The sequence below is a fragment of the Tenebrio molitor genome, unplaced genomic scaffold, assembly GCF_963966145.1.
Source record: "Tenebrio molitor unplaced genomic scaffold, icTenMoli1.1 SCAFFOLD_884, whole genome shotgun sequence".
NCBI lineage: Eukaryota > Metazoa > Arthropoda > Insecta > Coleoptera > Tenebrionidae > Tenebrio > Tenebrio molitor.
Window position 1 is genome coordinate 1 of NW_027184274.1, and position 15141 is coordinate 15141.

Consider the following 15141-nt stretch of genomic DNA (forward strand, 5'->3'; position numbering starts at 1 on the left):
AAACAGGAGCTCGCTTTTCGAAGGCATGATGAAAAAGACAGACGAATCAATTTGATATATAAAACCTAACAGGAACGGCTGGTCCATGAGGTCATTTGGGTAATGACCCCCTAAAAAATAAAGGTTTTACCCAACACCAGCCGCGACTGCAATGTACACAAGACTATGACTGCTACATATTATGTTATTTCAACCAAATCAGAAGTACAATAATTTTGAAAAGTAAGTGCAATGTATACTTCTAAATCTATCTAAATTTATTAATATGTAATTTTTTTCAAAACTATCGATCTTTCTTTGAAACATTTTCAATTCACAATTCACTGTTGGAAGCGCTGTACTTTTTAGTATAAATACGTATACGAAAAATTAAAATAATAGTTGAATTAACACATCGTTAAATGTTACGAGGAACATAGTTTTTTGGATTACACAGCAAAATCTTGGAATTTCAGTCCGATATTACTCCATTGAGTCTTTGGACTCACAAATAAATACCTCGAAAAGCCGACAAACATCTGTCTAGAACTTTTCTAGTAACCAGAGGGTATCGTAAACGACCCGTGTTTAGACCTCTTTCGTGAAAGTGACCGACCGCCGGCGCCGCTCGATTTCGTCATAAATCTCAGCCGTACCCCCCACGATAATTGACAAGTCTGTCATACAGCCCTACCATTTAAAACCTTTATTCTCTTCGTTTTAAAAATAGTTTCGCATGGTTTTTCTCTCTTCTCGTTTTACAATGGTCCAGTGACTAATAAATGAGTGTTGTGTTATGAGTTTGTTCGAGCTCAAAAAAACGTGGTTCGAAATTGTTTAACGTTTAACGAATGGTAAGTTATTCTAGTTTTTATGTTGGTCTTAACGTGTTAGGGGCCAAGAATACAACATTGTCTGTCCATTATAACATAGAACTGATATGTTGAATTCAGATCTCTAATTATTTAAAAACCAAAAAAATAAAGCAGCAGTCAAAGTGGCATGTACGCGTAACCTAATATATATTTTTTTTACATTAAAAGATCGCCGTCTTCCTCGTCGCACTTACGACATTTGCATATGTTATCTTTGTTAAACTCACGGAAGGAATATAATGAACCGGTCACCCGTCCAAGTGCTGACCGCTGCCCGCGTGGCTTACCTTCGGTGATCGAACGACAACCTTTACCGTTTGACGAGTTTTTATTCTGCAATTGTTTACAATTAATCGACAAAAAAAATTGTTTTCTTAATTATCTAGTACTTAAAGCTATGAATCTACATTATACGGGTCTGTGCATGTTTCCGAATACCTGCACGAAAAACAAATCGGTTCGGTGGTTGCTATGGATTTCAAAAAAAAACAAAAAGTGTTGGGGGGCAACGGCACGCGGTGTTCCCAAGCGGTCACCCATCCAAGTACTGACCGCGCCCGACGTTGCTTAACTTCGGTGATCGGACGAGAACCGGTGCTTTTCAACGTGGTATGGCCGTTGCCGTGGTGTTTAGGTGTGATCGTTGGTGTAAAATATATTGCTTTTAACATTCCGATGCACGAATATGAACATCAAAACGCGATGCGTTTCGTTTCCGTATGCACTTACCCTCTGACGACCGACGTCGGACCGAACTAACGGGAAATCCCACAACAACCACCACGTCACGCTCTAACGACAAGAGAGACTACTAGACGGACTGGCGATCTCCCGCGTCGCACATTTTTCGACCGCCGGCGGCGGTGGAAAATCCAGAATTCACCCCACCTACCGCGCTGCTTGCTCCGACGACGACGAGATTCCCACATTTGGATCGACCGAAATATGTAAGTAATATCAGGAAGTTCCGATTTTCGAGAGGAGACCTGTGTTTCTATTTACCTATCTATAATAATTATCGTTATAATCATCATATCATTATTATTATTATTAACATTATTATTTATTACCATTATTATTATTATTATTATTATTTATCGTCCCTCGGATTCGGCGATCTTCGAAAATCCAAGTTGGACCGTTAGACATTCGAACGCGGTGTGCGTGGCTGACGAGTTGTTATTTTTGCGTTTTTTCTTCGATCTTCACCCCGACTTCGGACGACGCAGGTCGGACACGAAATTACGAAGAGAGAAAGACGGAAGAAAGGAAGAAAACCTGAAGATCCGTCGAAGAAAATATCGGAAAACTCGTAGGTGCGGCATCGGTCGGACGATGAAGACCGTCTCCTTTCGGATGATCCTCTCGACGGACTTTCGGCCGTCCCGAAGGGTCCGGACGGCAACGGGACCCGTCGTCGACTCGTCCCGTTTCAACTTCCGCCGAAAACGATCGACCTGAACGTCGGAGAGGCGGTTCGCGGCATCCTGTTGTCGGAATTGCCTCGGTTCGAACACCAGGTCCTTTCTGTGCTTCGACCGTTTCGGAAGCGTTTGGCGACGCGAAGATGTCGTAAAATCGAGAAGGTGGCGCGGTATTCCGGGAAGAGATGGACCAATATTTCGGCGAACGAAATATGGATTCCCGGAATCGACGCGTCTACCCCGCACCGCCGACGTAAACCGTCGGTCCCGAATCGAAACCGTGACGACCCGGATTTAGGGCTGGTGGTTGGAGGGGCGTGTACCTGATTCGAAACCCACCGACGTTCCGAGACGAACTTCGCTATCTCCAGGGAAACTTCGGAAACCGAGTTCGGCCAGCTTGATCACACGGTGGCGATGGTGATCGAGGAAAGAGGACGATGCCATCACGCGGGCAACGATTCCGAGGCCTGCAATTTCTTCGACGGCGGACGCGGTGCGCGTTCAGTCTTCCGTCCGCAGTGGCGACTATTTTATAAAGACTTAGAAAATTTTTTTGTTCAATTCTCGTTCACGAGGTGCTCGAAGTGTACGTGTGTGAGCAAGTGTTTTTTCAATAATTATTATTAACTTTTAACGTTTTAACGTGAAAGATGGCCGACGTCGAAAATCAAACAGCATCATCGGTCACCACCGGTTCCGCTGCCACCCCTCAATCCCACGCGAAGAAAGAGAAAAAAGCGAAAAATCCCAGGGCGAAACCGTCCCATCCTCCGACATCCGAGATGGTAAACAACGCCATCAAGGGACTCAAGGAACGCGGAGGATCGTCTCTTCAGGCCATCAAGAAGTTCGTCGCCGCAAATTACAAAGTCGACGCCGAAAAGGTCGCCCCTTTCATCAAGAAATATCTGAAAGGCGCCGTGGCGTCGGGATCTCTGGTTCAGACGAAAGGTAAGGGCGCGTCGGGTTCGTTCAAGCTCGCCTCGTCCACCTCCGGTGGTGCCAAAGTCGCCTCCGCCTCCGACAAGAGGAAACCCGCTTCGTCCGCCGCATCCAAGACGAAAAAATCATCCGCCAAACGTACCGCCGTCGCGACGACTTCCGACAAGGCTTCCTCGAAGACAGCCAAAAACAAGCCTCCCCCAAAGCGAAGAAGACTGCTGCCGAAAAGAAGAGCGCCGTCGCTGCCTCCGCCGCCGCAGCGAAAGCCAAGAAATCGGCCGCCTCCTCGGCAGAAAAGAAAACTAGAGCCGCCCCGAAACCCCGATCGCCCTTCCAAAGCGAAGAAATCTAACAAGGCTGGTCCGACTAAAAAACCCAAAGCACCCAAACCCAAGACAGCCAAAGCCATTCCTGTCAAGGTGAAAAAGGCCGCTTCGCCGAAGAGGAAAAAGTGAGAAACGTGGATGGATACTCGACTCATGTTCGTTCGGCTGTGCCTCGTTCCGACGTCATCATCGTACTACCGGCAACGGGGCACGCACAAATGGCCCTTTTCAGGGCCACACGATAATCTACGACGAAAAAAAGAAATAAAACTATCCTTACGGCGAAACCAAATAAAATAGATAGCATCAGCTGGCAGGTAGGTGATGACAGGATGCAATAAAATTTTACGAACGACCGCAACCCAACCCGAATCGAGAGGACCGACCGATTATTGACATTTTTATTTTATTCATTTCCGGTTGAAGGGCGATATATTTTTTTTTTTGCCTGTAAAGTTTGTAGGTTCTGAAAAGAACCGATTTTTTTGTTATAAAATTCGTGTTTCGTGTTGTTCTTCCGAAACACGATGTGGAAAAATTTAAGCGCGTTCACCCGAATACGTCTGGCAAGTTGGATGTCCTTTGGCATGATGGTTACACGTTTGGCGTGGATGGCGCACAAATTCGTGTCCTCGAACAGACCGACCAAGTAAGCTTCGCTCGCTTCCTGGAGGGCCATCACGGCGGAGCTTTGGAAGCGCAAATCGGTTTTGAAATCCTGAGCGATCTCCCTCACCAAACGTTGAAAGGGAAGCTTGCGGATGAGCAACTCGGTACTTTTCTGGTAACGACGGATCTCACGCAGAGCCACGGTACCAGGTCTGTAACGGTGGGGCTTCTTGACGCCGCCAGTGGCGGGAGCGCTTTTCCTGGCCGCTTTGGTAGCCAGTTGTTTCCTGGGGGCTTTTCCTCCGGTGGACTTGCGTGCGGTCTGCTTGGTCCTGGCCATTTCGAATGAAACGAATGAAAAACAAAACTGACAATTATTAAAATCGACTCTGACGATCGTTAGACGTGCACGCGTCGAAAGGTAAACGGGTACTAAAAATTCCGCCATATTAAATTGTACTTTTATACGTGAACAAAGTCAACGGCTGACTTCGTCGATTGGTCGATGGTGAACCGTTGAATCTATATAAGGCTCCGTTAGTTGAAATTTTGCGGTAGTTGACTTCCTAGGGACGAGGTGTGCAGGTATTTTGTGTCAGTTGAAATAATCTGAAAAGATGACCGGTCGCGGTAAAGGAGGCAAAGGATTGGGAAAAGGAGGAGCGAAGCGTCATCGCAAAGTCCTGCGTGACAACATCCAGGGCATCACGAAACCCGCTATCAGAAGATTGGCTCGTCGTGGCGGCGTGAAACGTATTTCCGGTTTGATCTACGAAGAAACTCGCGGAGTCCTGAAAGTGTTCTTGGAAAATGTCATCCGAGATGCCGTCACCTACACGGAACACGCCAAACGTAAAACCGTGACAGCGATGGACGTCGTCTACGCTTTGAAACGTCAAGGACGCACCCTCTACGGTTTCGGAGGTTAATTTCCTGGCGCTCTTCACCGTTCGAGAAAACCAGAATAAAATACGAAATACAAAATCGGTTCTTTTCAGAACCACAAAATAAAAATAAGAGGAAAAAAAAGAAACATGATGTTCTTTCGAGAAACAACGGACAATTATTACTAACTGACTACCTGATAAATGTACCAAGATCGTAAACACCCCTTGCTTTCCTTTTGGCATTGCAGTCGTAAATGATAATAATACAAAAAGAAAAGATGCATCGGTCATTTTACGAAAAAAAAAAGCTATAGTGGCCCTGAGAAGGGCCGATATTTTGAGTTTTCGCCACGGAGATGGATCGATCGTTCGTTTAAGGTTTCTTCTCGGTTTTTTTGGGTAAAAGTACGGCCTGAATGTTGGGTAAGACACCGCCTTGGGCGATCGTAACTCCGGACAGGAGTTTGTTCAATTCCTCGTCGTTTCTGATGGCCAGCTGCAGATGACGCGGTATAATACGTGTCTTCTTGTTGTCACGGGCAGCGTTTCCTGCCAATTCTAGAACTTCGGCGGCTAAGTACTCCATGACGGCGGCCAAATAGACGGGAGCTCCTGCACCGACGCGTTCCGCGTAATTTCCTTTTCTGAGAAGACGATGTATCCTACCCACCGGAAACTGGAGACCGGCACGGCTCGAACGGGATTTCGCTTTTCCCTTCACTTTACCTCCTTTACCGCGACCTGACATTTTAAGTTCGTTCGTTAGACACCACGAGAAGTAATAAAACTGACGGACGGGACTCGTCGATTGTAAAAGCTGGTAGCTGTGCTTCGAATTTATAGCCTCCGTGATAGGAGAATAGGACGTGACGATTGGTGGGAGCCCGTTTTCAGGTGGGGTTCTGGTGAACACACTACCTATCAGAAAGGTGGTGGTGCAAAGTTAACGCACGCACACGAGTCAGAGCAGTTCGCGAGTTTGTTGAATCGAATTGAATTGAAAAATGCCGCCGAAGACAAGTGGTAAGGCAGCCAAGAAGGCCGGGAAAGCTCAGAAGAACATTTCCAAGAGCGACAAAAAAAAGAAGCGCAGGAGGAAGGAGAGCTATGCCATCTACATCTACAAGGTGTTGAAACAAGTCCATCCCGACACCGGTATCTCTAGTAAGGCTATGAGCATAATGAACAGTTTCGTGAACGACATCTTCGAACGTATCGCCGCTGAAGCTTCCCGTCTGGCACACTACAACAAACGTTCGACGATCACCAGCAGAGAAATTCAAACTGCCGTGCGTCTGTTGTTGCCCGGTGAGTTGGCCAAGCACGCCGTCTCCGAAGGTACCAAAGCCGTCACCAAGTACACCAGTTCGAAATAGATGTTTTTCGTTTTCGACACATTTATAAACGGTTCTTTTCAGAACCACAAAAACTCTCGAACAAAAAAGAAAAAGACGTGAAACAGCGATTTTTAATTAACTTTTATTATGTCATTATTATTATTATTAGGTTTCATGCATTATCGGTATTTTGCACCCATGCCTATCCAACTTGTAGTTATGTGGTTATTGTATTCGAAATAATTTAGTTGATTGAGGTTATGTTATGAATAAATTTCTATTTTGCCAGAATACAACTCTTCGGAAGAAGAAATCAAATAAACAATCGTACATCTGCTGAACAACCTAGTTGATGGTTGATGGATTTGCATTACCCAGCATATAGCCTAAATGTTCATCTTTAGTGAAATTAAAATTACTTAGCTTTTTTAAGAAAGAAAAAATTAGAACGAATTCTCATCGAAAAAACCGCGATTCCTACAAATGATACAGATGGTTTTGTAGTCGCGTATGTTATTGAATACAATGAGCCGACATTTTTCACGACTCTTTGTTTCATCGAAAACGTTGTTGACATTAGCAAGGAACGTTAAGGATTCCCTGAAACAGACAATTTCACTGTTTTGGAATAGCAGTATGTGCAAATGAGAGGACAGAAGACTTTGAAAAAAGGAGTGAACAAAACTGTACTTTAGTACAGAATGTTATGTTTATTTTAATTTCAATTGTTCCTGTTTTAATGAGATTTTTTATGTTCCTAAATCATTTTCTATTTTTTTTTTCATTAGAGAAGAGTTATTGTCGAGTTATTATCTCTACCTAGCATAAAAATTAAAATACTTTGCAACATTACGTTATTATACATTGCATATCTGACATAAAATACTTGCAAAAATTACTTAGCTAATTAATATTACGCATGACAACTCACATTATTTACTTTGCAAAACATTATAGAATACATAACAGATAATTGTGACCCTGTGTATTGTTCATTGGAATTAAAATAAAAAAAACGTGATTTCGTCAATCGCCGTTATTTGCGACTTCAGGCAACTGTCGCTAAGAGCTATTTTTGTTTCTCCGTTCAATTTCCCGATAAAATCGTCGACTTAGTTATTAACTAAGTTCTTCAGTTAGGTGGTATCAACAATACCACAATAGCCATGTTGCCGGAGTTTTTTGATAAAAGACTTGCTAGTTGGAATACAGAAAATATTTACCAAACACCTATTCACGATAATAAACCGGGGCACTATTGTGGGTTTTCGGTTGGTTTTATATTATATTAGGTACTCACCCTTCGTAACGTGTCTCCACGAAAAAACGTCACTTTCACACTAACCACCTTTCGTTTTAACTCTCGCGACGATAACTGAAATGTTGACGCGCGCCGGACAGATTCACGGACATACAACCACCCACCCACCCCGCGCCCCGGTTTCCGTCTGGACTGGTTCTGTCGTCCGAGTGAGTGCCAAAAATTAGCGTTCGTCTATTAAATGATTGTCGGATGATGATTATTGACGGACACTTTTATCGCACCCGATCACACTTTAGTTACTACCTACGTTTAGTATCGACGACGCATCGTTTCGATTATTGAAATTCGAATTGAATTTTTTTTTTTTCTAGTTTTCGACGTAGATTCGCGTGACACAAATATTATGAGCCTTTTTGGATCGATTTCGTGTGCATCACGCCATTTCTACGGAACGTGAATGTGTGATGTTGACGTGATGGAAGCAACGTTTAGGCAATCCGCATTACGTATTACTATCAATTATATTTTAAACGAATGAAAACTTCAATTCAGAAGTGTGATAATCCCGATCCATTCAAGTTTTGTTAATTTTAGATTAAAAATGCGTGAGTATTGTACTATTGCTAACGATGCCAAAACATCGCATATTCAATGTAAAAAGAACAAGAGCAACGGGCCATTAAGTTAATTTAAAAATAACTCGTACCGGATAAGTCGAATACGTATCCAGGGAAAATTTATTAATTTTAAAATTGACCGGCGGAAACAGGTTCTCGCCTCCCACCACTTTTGTGTAGCGGCCGCCAAATCAATTTTGTTTTTATATAATTGATTCAAAAAATTGAAATTCACGCATAGTTATCTGTGCCTGAAGTGGGTCATTTTCATTGCATTGTTAGTAAGATCGAAACCATAGAAACCATACAAAACGCATACGACTATTTCTGTTTTTCATTTCACGCACTGTTTTTTATTAGTTACCTAGCAACATGGTCACTGCATTGAAACTTCAGAGTTCCTTCAAAAATTTGAATTTTTAATTTCAATTTTTTGAATCAATGATTTAATATAAAAATAACTATTGTGGAAAACAGCAAAAAATAAAATAATACCACTAATTGGCGGCTGGTCAGGATAGACCTAACGTTCGAAATTTAGAAAAATATTTTTTTTATTTTAATACTGTTACTTTTCTAATGAAGTGCGAAATAAGTTGTGCCCCATAGCTATCTTTTTTATTTTTCACTACGACAATTACAAAGTGTTGATATTCACAACTTTTCGTGAGCACTTCGATAGAAATGAACAAGAACGCAGGAAAATTCCACACCGAATATTAATATTCTGTCTTGGCCCATGTTTACTTTTATCTACCGCAAAACAAAATGTTCGGATTTGTCAGGGGTATTCTGATTTAAAAAAAGAAGAACATTTGACGAATATTTTAAGTCTCAAACGTTTGGAAAATAATGCAACAACAATTCATAGACTACAAAAAAGCCTATGATTCAGTACCACATTCATGGTTAATTAAAATTCTTAAAATTTATAAAATTAATATTAAATTAAATCACCTTCTTTATATGGATGACATAAAACTTAACAATAACTGAAAATCAATCAATATGTCGTGGTCATTACGAAAATTTAGAATATATAACTAAAGAAGGAGAAATCATTAAAAATTTAAATAAAGGAGAATTTTATAAATATTTAGGTATTAATCAATCAAATCAAATTAAATCTATTCTTTTGGTGTTATAAAATGGTCCAAAACTAATTTAAAGAATATAAATATTCAAACTAGAGTTCTCTTTACAAAATTTTGTAAACATCACCCCAAATCTGCTGTTGAAAGATTTAATTTACCACGCGAAAATGGTGGTAGGGGTTTTTCAAATCTAGAAATTCTACAACACAATCAAATTGCTTCACTAAAAAATTATTTTCTCAATAGAGCTCGTGATATGACACTATAGCAAATATAAAACAAAAGTCTTTACATGGGAGATATTTTAAAGAGCTGAGGGTTTTATATTTGCAATACAAGATCTTGCACCGTTTTGGCTCACAGCGAATATAAAAAACGTCATGATATATTCGCAAAAATTATACACATGAATTTAGCAGTTAAATTCAATTTATTAAAGGATACACAACCACATTACATTTATAAACCAGAAAGTTGTTTAGAAAATGACAATTACAAATTATATTTTGATCGCACAGTTTTAACTGACATTCACATTCAGCATAACAGACCAGACATTATTATTTTAAATAAACAACAAAAGCAAGCATATCTTTTAGATATAGCTGTTCCAAATTCACACAATATAACACAGACATATAATACAAAAATTAATAAATATATTATTATAATTTCAGCAACAGGAATAGTACCGCAATCTCTTTTTAAAAATTTAAAAATTTTGGACTTAGAGAACACATAAAACACAAAAAAGTCAAAATGTGGAGGCGAGACGCCGGTAATTATGTTGATAAGCACTGCACTACTGCCGCCGGGTGGAGGTGGGATACGAAAAGAAGATGCTCTCACTGCTCTCACTCACAATAAGTTCGGAAAAACCGAATTTTATTATCGTATTTAATTGACGTCACAGTTACTTTGGCGAAACAGGAGCTCGCTTTTCGAAGGCATGATGAAAAAGACAGACGAATCAATTTGATATATAAAACCTAACAGGAACGGCTGGTCCATGAGGTCATTTGGGTAATGACCCCCTAAAAAATAAAGGTTTTACCCAACACCAGCCGCGACTGCAATGTACACAAGACTATGACTGCTACATATTATGTTATTTCAACCAAATCAGAAGTACAATAATTTTGAAAAGTAAGTGCAATGTATACTTCTAAATCTATCTAAATTTATTAATATGTAATTTTTTTCAAAACTATCGATCTTTCTTTGAAACATTTTCAATTCACAATTCACTGTTGGAAGCGCTGTACTTTTTAGTATAAATACGTATACGAAAAATTAAAATAATAGTTGAATTAACACATCGTTAAATGTTACGAGGAACATAGTTTTTTGGATTACACAGCAAAATCTTGGAATTTCAGTCCGATATTACTCCATTGAGTCTTTGGACTCACAAATAAATACCTCGAAAAGCCGACAAACATCTGTCTAGAACTTTTCTAGTAACCAGAGGGTATCGTAAACGACCCGTGTTTAGACCTCTTTCGTGAAAGTGACCGACCGCCGGCGCCGCTCGATTTCGTCATAAATCTCAGCCGTACCCCCCACGATAATTGACAAGTCTGTCATACAGCCCTACCATTTAAAACCTTTATTCTCTTCGTTTTAAAAATAGTTTCGCATGGTTTTTCTCTCTTCTCGTTTTACAATGGTCCAGTGACTAATAAATGAGTGTTGTGTTATGAGTTTGTTCGAGCTCAAAAAAACGTGGTTCGAAATTGTTTAACGTTTAACGAATGGTAAGTTATTCTAGTTTTTATGTTGGTCTTAACGTGTTAGGGGCCAAGAATACAACATTGTCTGTCCATTATAACATAGAACTGATATGTTGAATTCAGATCTCTAATTATTTAAAAACCAAAAAAATAAAGCAGCAGTCAAAGTGGCATGTACGCGTAACCTAATATATATTTTTTTTACATTAAAAGATCGCCGTCTTCCTCGTCGCACTTACGACATTTGCATATGTTATCTTTGTTAAACTCACGGAAGGAATATAATGAACCGGTCACCCGTCCAAGTGCTGACCGCTGCCCGCGTGGCTTACCTTCGGTGATCGAACGACAACCTTTACCGTTTGACGAGTTTTTATTCTGCAATTGTTTACAATTAATCGACAAAAAAAATTGTTTTCTTAATTATCTAGTACTTAAAGCTATGAATCTACATTATACGGGTCTGTGCATGTTTCCGAATACCTGCACGAAAAACAAATCGGTTCGGTGGTTGCTATGGATTTCAAAAAAAAACAAAAAGTGTTGGGGGGCAACGGCACGCGGTGTTCCCAAGCGGTCACCCATCCAAGTACTGACCGCGCCCGACGTTGCTTAACTTCGGTGATCGGACGAGAACCGGTGCTTTTCAACGTGGTATGGCCGTTGCCGTGGTGTTTAGGTGTGATCGTTGGTGTAAAATATATTGCTTTTAACATTCCGATGCACGAATATGAACATCAAAACGCGATGCGTTTCGTTTCCGTATGCACTTACCCTCTGACGACCGACGTCGGACCGAACTAACGGGAAATCCCACAACAACCACCACGTCACGCTCTAACGACAAGAGAGACTACTAGACGGACTGGCGATCTCCCGCGTCGCACATTTTTCGACCGCCGGCGGCGGTGGAAAATCCAGAATTTCACCCCACCTACCGCGCTGCTTGCTCCGACGACGACGAGATTCCCACATTTGGATCGACCGAAATATGTAAGTAATATCAGGAAGTTCCGATTTTCGAGAGGAGACCTGTGTTTCTATTTACCTATCTATAATAATTATCGTTATAATCATCATATCATTATTATTATTATTAACATTATTATTTATTACCATTATTATTATTATTATTATTATTTATCGTCCCTCGGATTCGGCGATCTTCGAAAATCCAAGTTGGACCGTTAGACATTCGAACGCGGTGTGCGTGGCTGACGAGTTGTTATTTTTGGCGTTTTTTCTTCGATCTTCACCCCGACTTCGGACGACGCAGGTCGGACACGAAATTACGAAGAGAGAAAGACGGAAGAAAGGAAGAAAACCTGAAGATCCGTCGAAGAAAATATCGGAAAACTCGTAGGTGCGGCATCGGTCGGACGATGAAGACCGTCTCCTTTCGGATGATCCTCTCGACGGACTTTCGGCCGTCCCGAAGGGTCCGGACGGCAACGGGACCCGTCGTCGACTCGTCCCGTTTCAACTTCCGCCGAAAACGATCGACCTGAACGTCGGAGAGGCGGTTCGCGGCATCCTGTTGTCGGAATTGCCTCGGTTCGAACACCAGGTCCTTTCTGTGCTTCGACCGTTTCGGAAGCGTTTGGCGACGCGAAGATGTCGTAAAATCGAGAAGGTGGCGCGGTATTCCGGGAAGAGATGGACCAATATTTCGGCGAACGAAATATGGATTCCCGGAATCGACGCGTCTACCCCGCACCGCCGACGTAAACCGTCGGTCCCGAATCGAAACCGTGACGACCCGGATTTAGGGCTGGTGGTTGGAGGGGCGTGTACCTGATTCGAAACCCACCGACGTTCCGAGACGAACTTCGCTATCTCCAGGGAAACTTCGGAAACCGAGTTCGGCCAGCTTGATCACACGGTGGCGATGGTGATCGAGGAAAGAGGACGATGCCATCACGCGGGCAACGATTCCGAGGCCTGCAATTTCTTCGACGGCGGACGCGGTGCGCGTTCAGTCTTCCGTCCGCAGTGGCGACTATTTTATAAAGACTTAGAAAATTTTTTTGTTCAATTCTCGTTCACGAGGTGCTCGAAGTGTACGTGTGTGAGCAAGTGTTTTTTCAATAATTATTATTAACTTTTAACGTTTTAACGTGAAAGATGGCCGACGTCGAAAATCAAACAGCATCATCGGTCACCACCGGTTCCGCTGCCACCCCTCAATCCCACGCGAAGAAAGAGAAAAAAGCGAAAAATCCCAGGGCGAAACCGTCCCATCCTCCGACATCCGAGATGGTAAACAACGCCATCAAGGGACTCAAGGAACGCGGAGGATCGTCTCTTCAGGCCATCAAGAAGTTCGTCGCCGCAAATTACAAAGTCGACGCCGAAAAGGTCGCCCCTTTCATCAAGAAATATCTGAAAGGCGCCGTGGCGTCGGGATCTCTGGTTCAGACGAAAGGTAAGGGCGCGTCGGGTTCGTTCAAGCTCGCCTCGTCCACCTCCGGTGGTGCCAAAGTCGCCTCCGCCTCCGACAAGAGGAAACCCGCTTCGTCCGCCGCATCCAAGACGAAAAAATCATCCGCCAAACGTACCGCCGTCGCGACGACTTCCGACAAGGCTTCCTCGAAGACAGCCAAAAAACAAGCCTCCCCCAAAGCGAAGAAGACTGCTGCCGAAAAGAAGAGCGCCGTCGCTGCCTCCGCCGCCGCAGCGAAAGCCAAGAAATCGGCCGCCTCCTCGGCAGAAAAGAAAACTAGAGCCGCCCCGAAACCCCGATCGCCTTCCAAAGCGAAGAAATCTAACAAGGCTGGTCCGACTAAAAAACCCAAAGCACCCAAACCCAAGACAGCCAAAGCCATTCCTGTCAAGGTGAAAAAGGCCGCTTCGCCGAAGAGGAAAAAGTGAGAAACGTGGATGGATACTCGACTCATGTTCGTTCGGCTGTGCCTCGTTCCGACGTCATCATCGTACTACCGGCAACGGGGCACGCACAAATGGCCCTTTTCAGGGCCACACGATAATCTACGACGAAAAAAAGAAATAAAACTATCCTTACGGCGAAACCAAATAAAATAGATAGCATCAGCTGGCAGGTAGGTGATGACAGGATGCAATAAAATTTTACGAACGACCGCAACCCAACCCGAATCGAGAGGACCGACCGATTATTGACATTTTTATTTTATTCATTTCCGGTTGAAGGGCGATATATTTTTTTTTTTGCCTGTAAAGTTTGAGGTTCTGAAAAGAACCGATTTTTTTGTTATAAAATTCGTGTTTCGTGTTGTTCTTCCGAAACACGATGTGGAAAAATTTAAGCGCGTTCACCCCGAATACGTCTGGCAAGTTGGATGTCCTTTGGCATGATGGTTACACGTTTGGCGTGGATGGCGCACAAATTCGTGTCCTCGAACAGACCGACCAAGTAAGCTTCGCTCGCTTCCTGGAGGGCCATCACGGCGGAGCTTTGGAAGCGCAAATCGGTTTTGAAATCCTGAGCGATCTCCCTCACCAAACGTTGAAAGGGAAGCTTGCGGATGAGCAACTCGGTACTTTTCTGGTAACGACGGATCTCACGCAGAGCCACGGTACCAGGTCTGTAACGGTGGGGCTTCTTGACGCCGCCAGTGGCGGGAGCGCTTTTCCTGGCCGCTTTGGTAGCCAGTTGTTTCCTGGGGGCTTTTCCTCCGGTGGACTTGCGTGCGGTCTGCTTGGTCCTGGCCATTTCGAATGAAACGAATGAAAAACAAAACTGACAATTATTAAAATCGACTCTGACGATCGTTAGACGTGCACGCGTCGAAAGGTAAACGGGTACTAAAAATTCCGCCATATTAAATTGTACTTTTATACGTGAACAAAGTCAACGGCTGACTTCGTCGATTGGTCGATGGTGAACCGTTGAATCTATATAAGGCTCCGTTAGTTGAAATTTTGCGGTAGTTGACTTCCTAGGGACGAGGTGTGCAGGTATTTTGTGTCAGTTGAAATAATCTGAAAAGATGACCGGTCGCGGTAAAGGAGGCAAAGGATTGGGAAAAGGAGGAGCGAAGCGTCATCGCAAAGTCCTGCGTGACAACATCCA

General features: G+C 42.9%; 2 non-coding genes across 2 annotated transcripts; both read right to left on the reverse strand.

Annotated features, from left to right (window-relative positions):
• Positions 1-1357: 1357 nt before the first annotated feature.
• LOC138141084 (5S ribosomal RNA) lies at positions 1358-1477 on the reverse strand. Its single transcript, XR_011162976.1, has one exon. It is a non-coding gene; the product is annotated as a 5S ribosomal RNA (ribosomal RNA).
• A 10161-nt stretch (positions 1478-11638) lies between these two features.
• LOC138141085 (5S ribosomal RNA) lies at positions 11639-11758 on the reverse strand. Its single transcript, XR_011162977.1, has one exon. It is a non-coding gene; the product is annotated as a 5S ribosomal RNA (ribosomal RNA).
• Positions 11759-15141: the final 3383 nt, after the last annotated feature.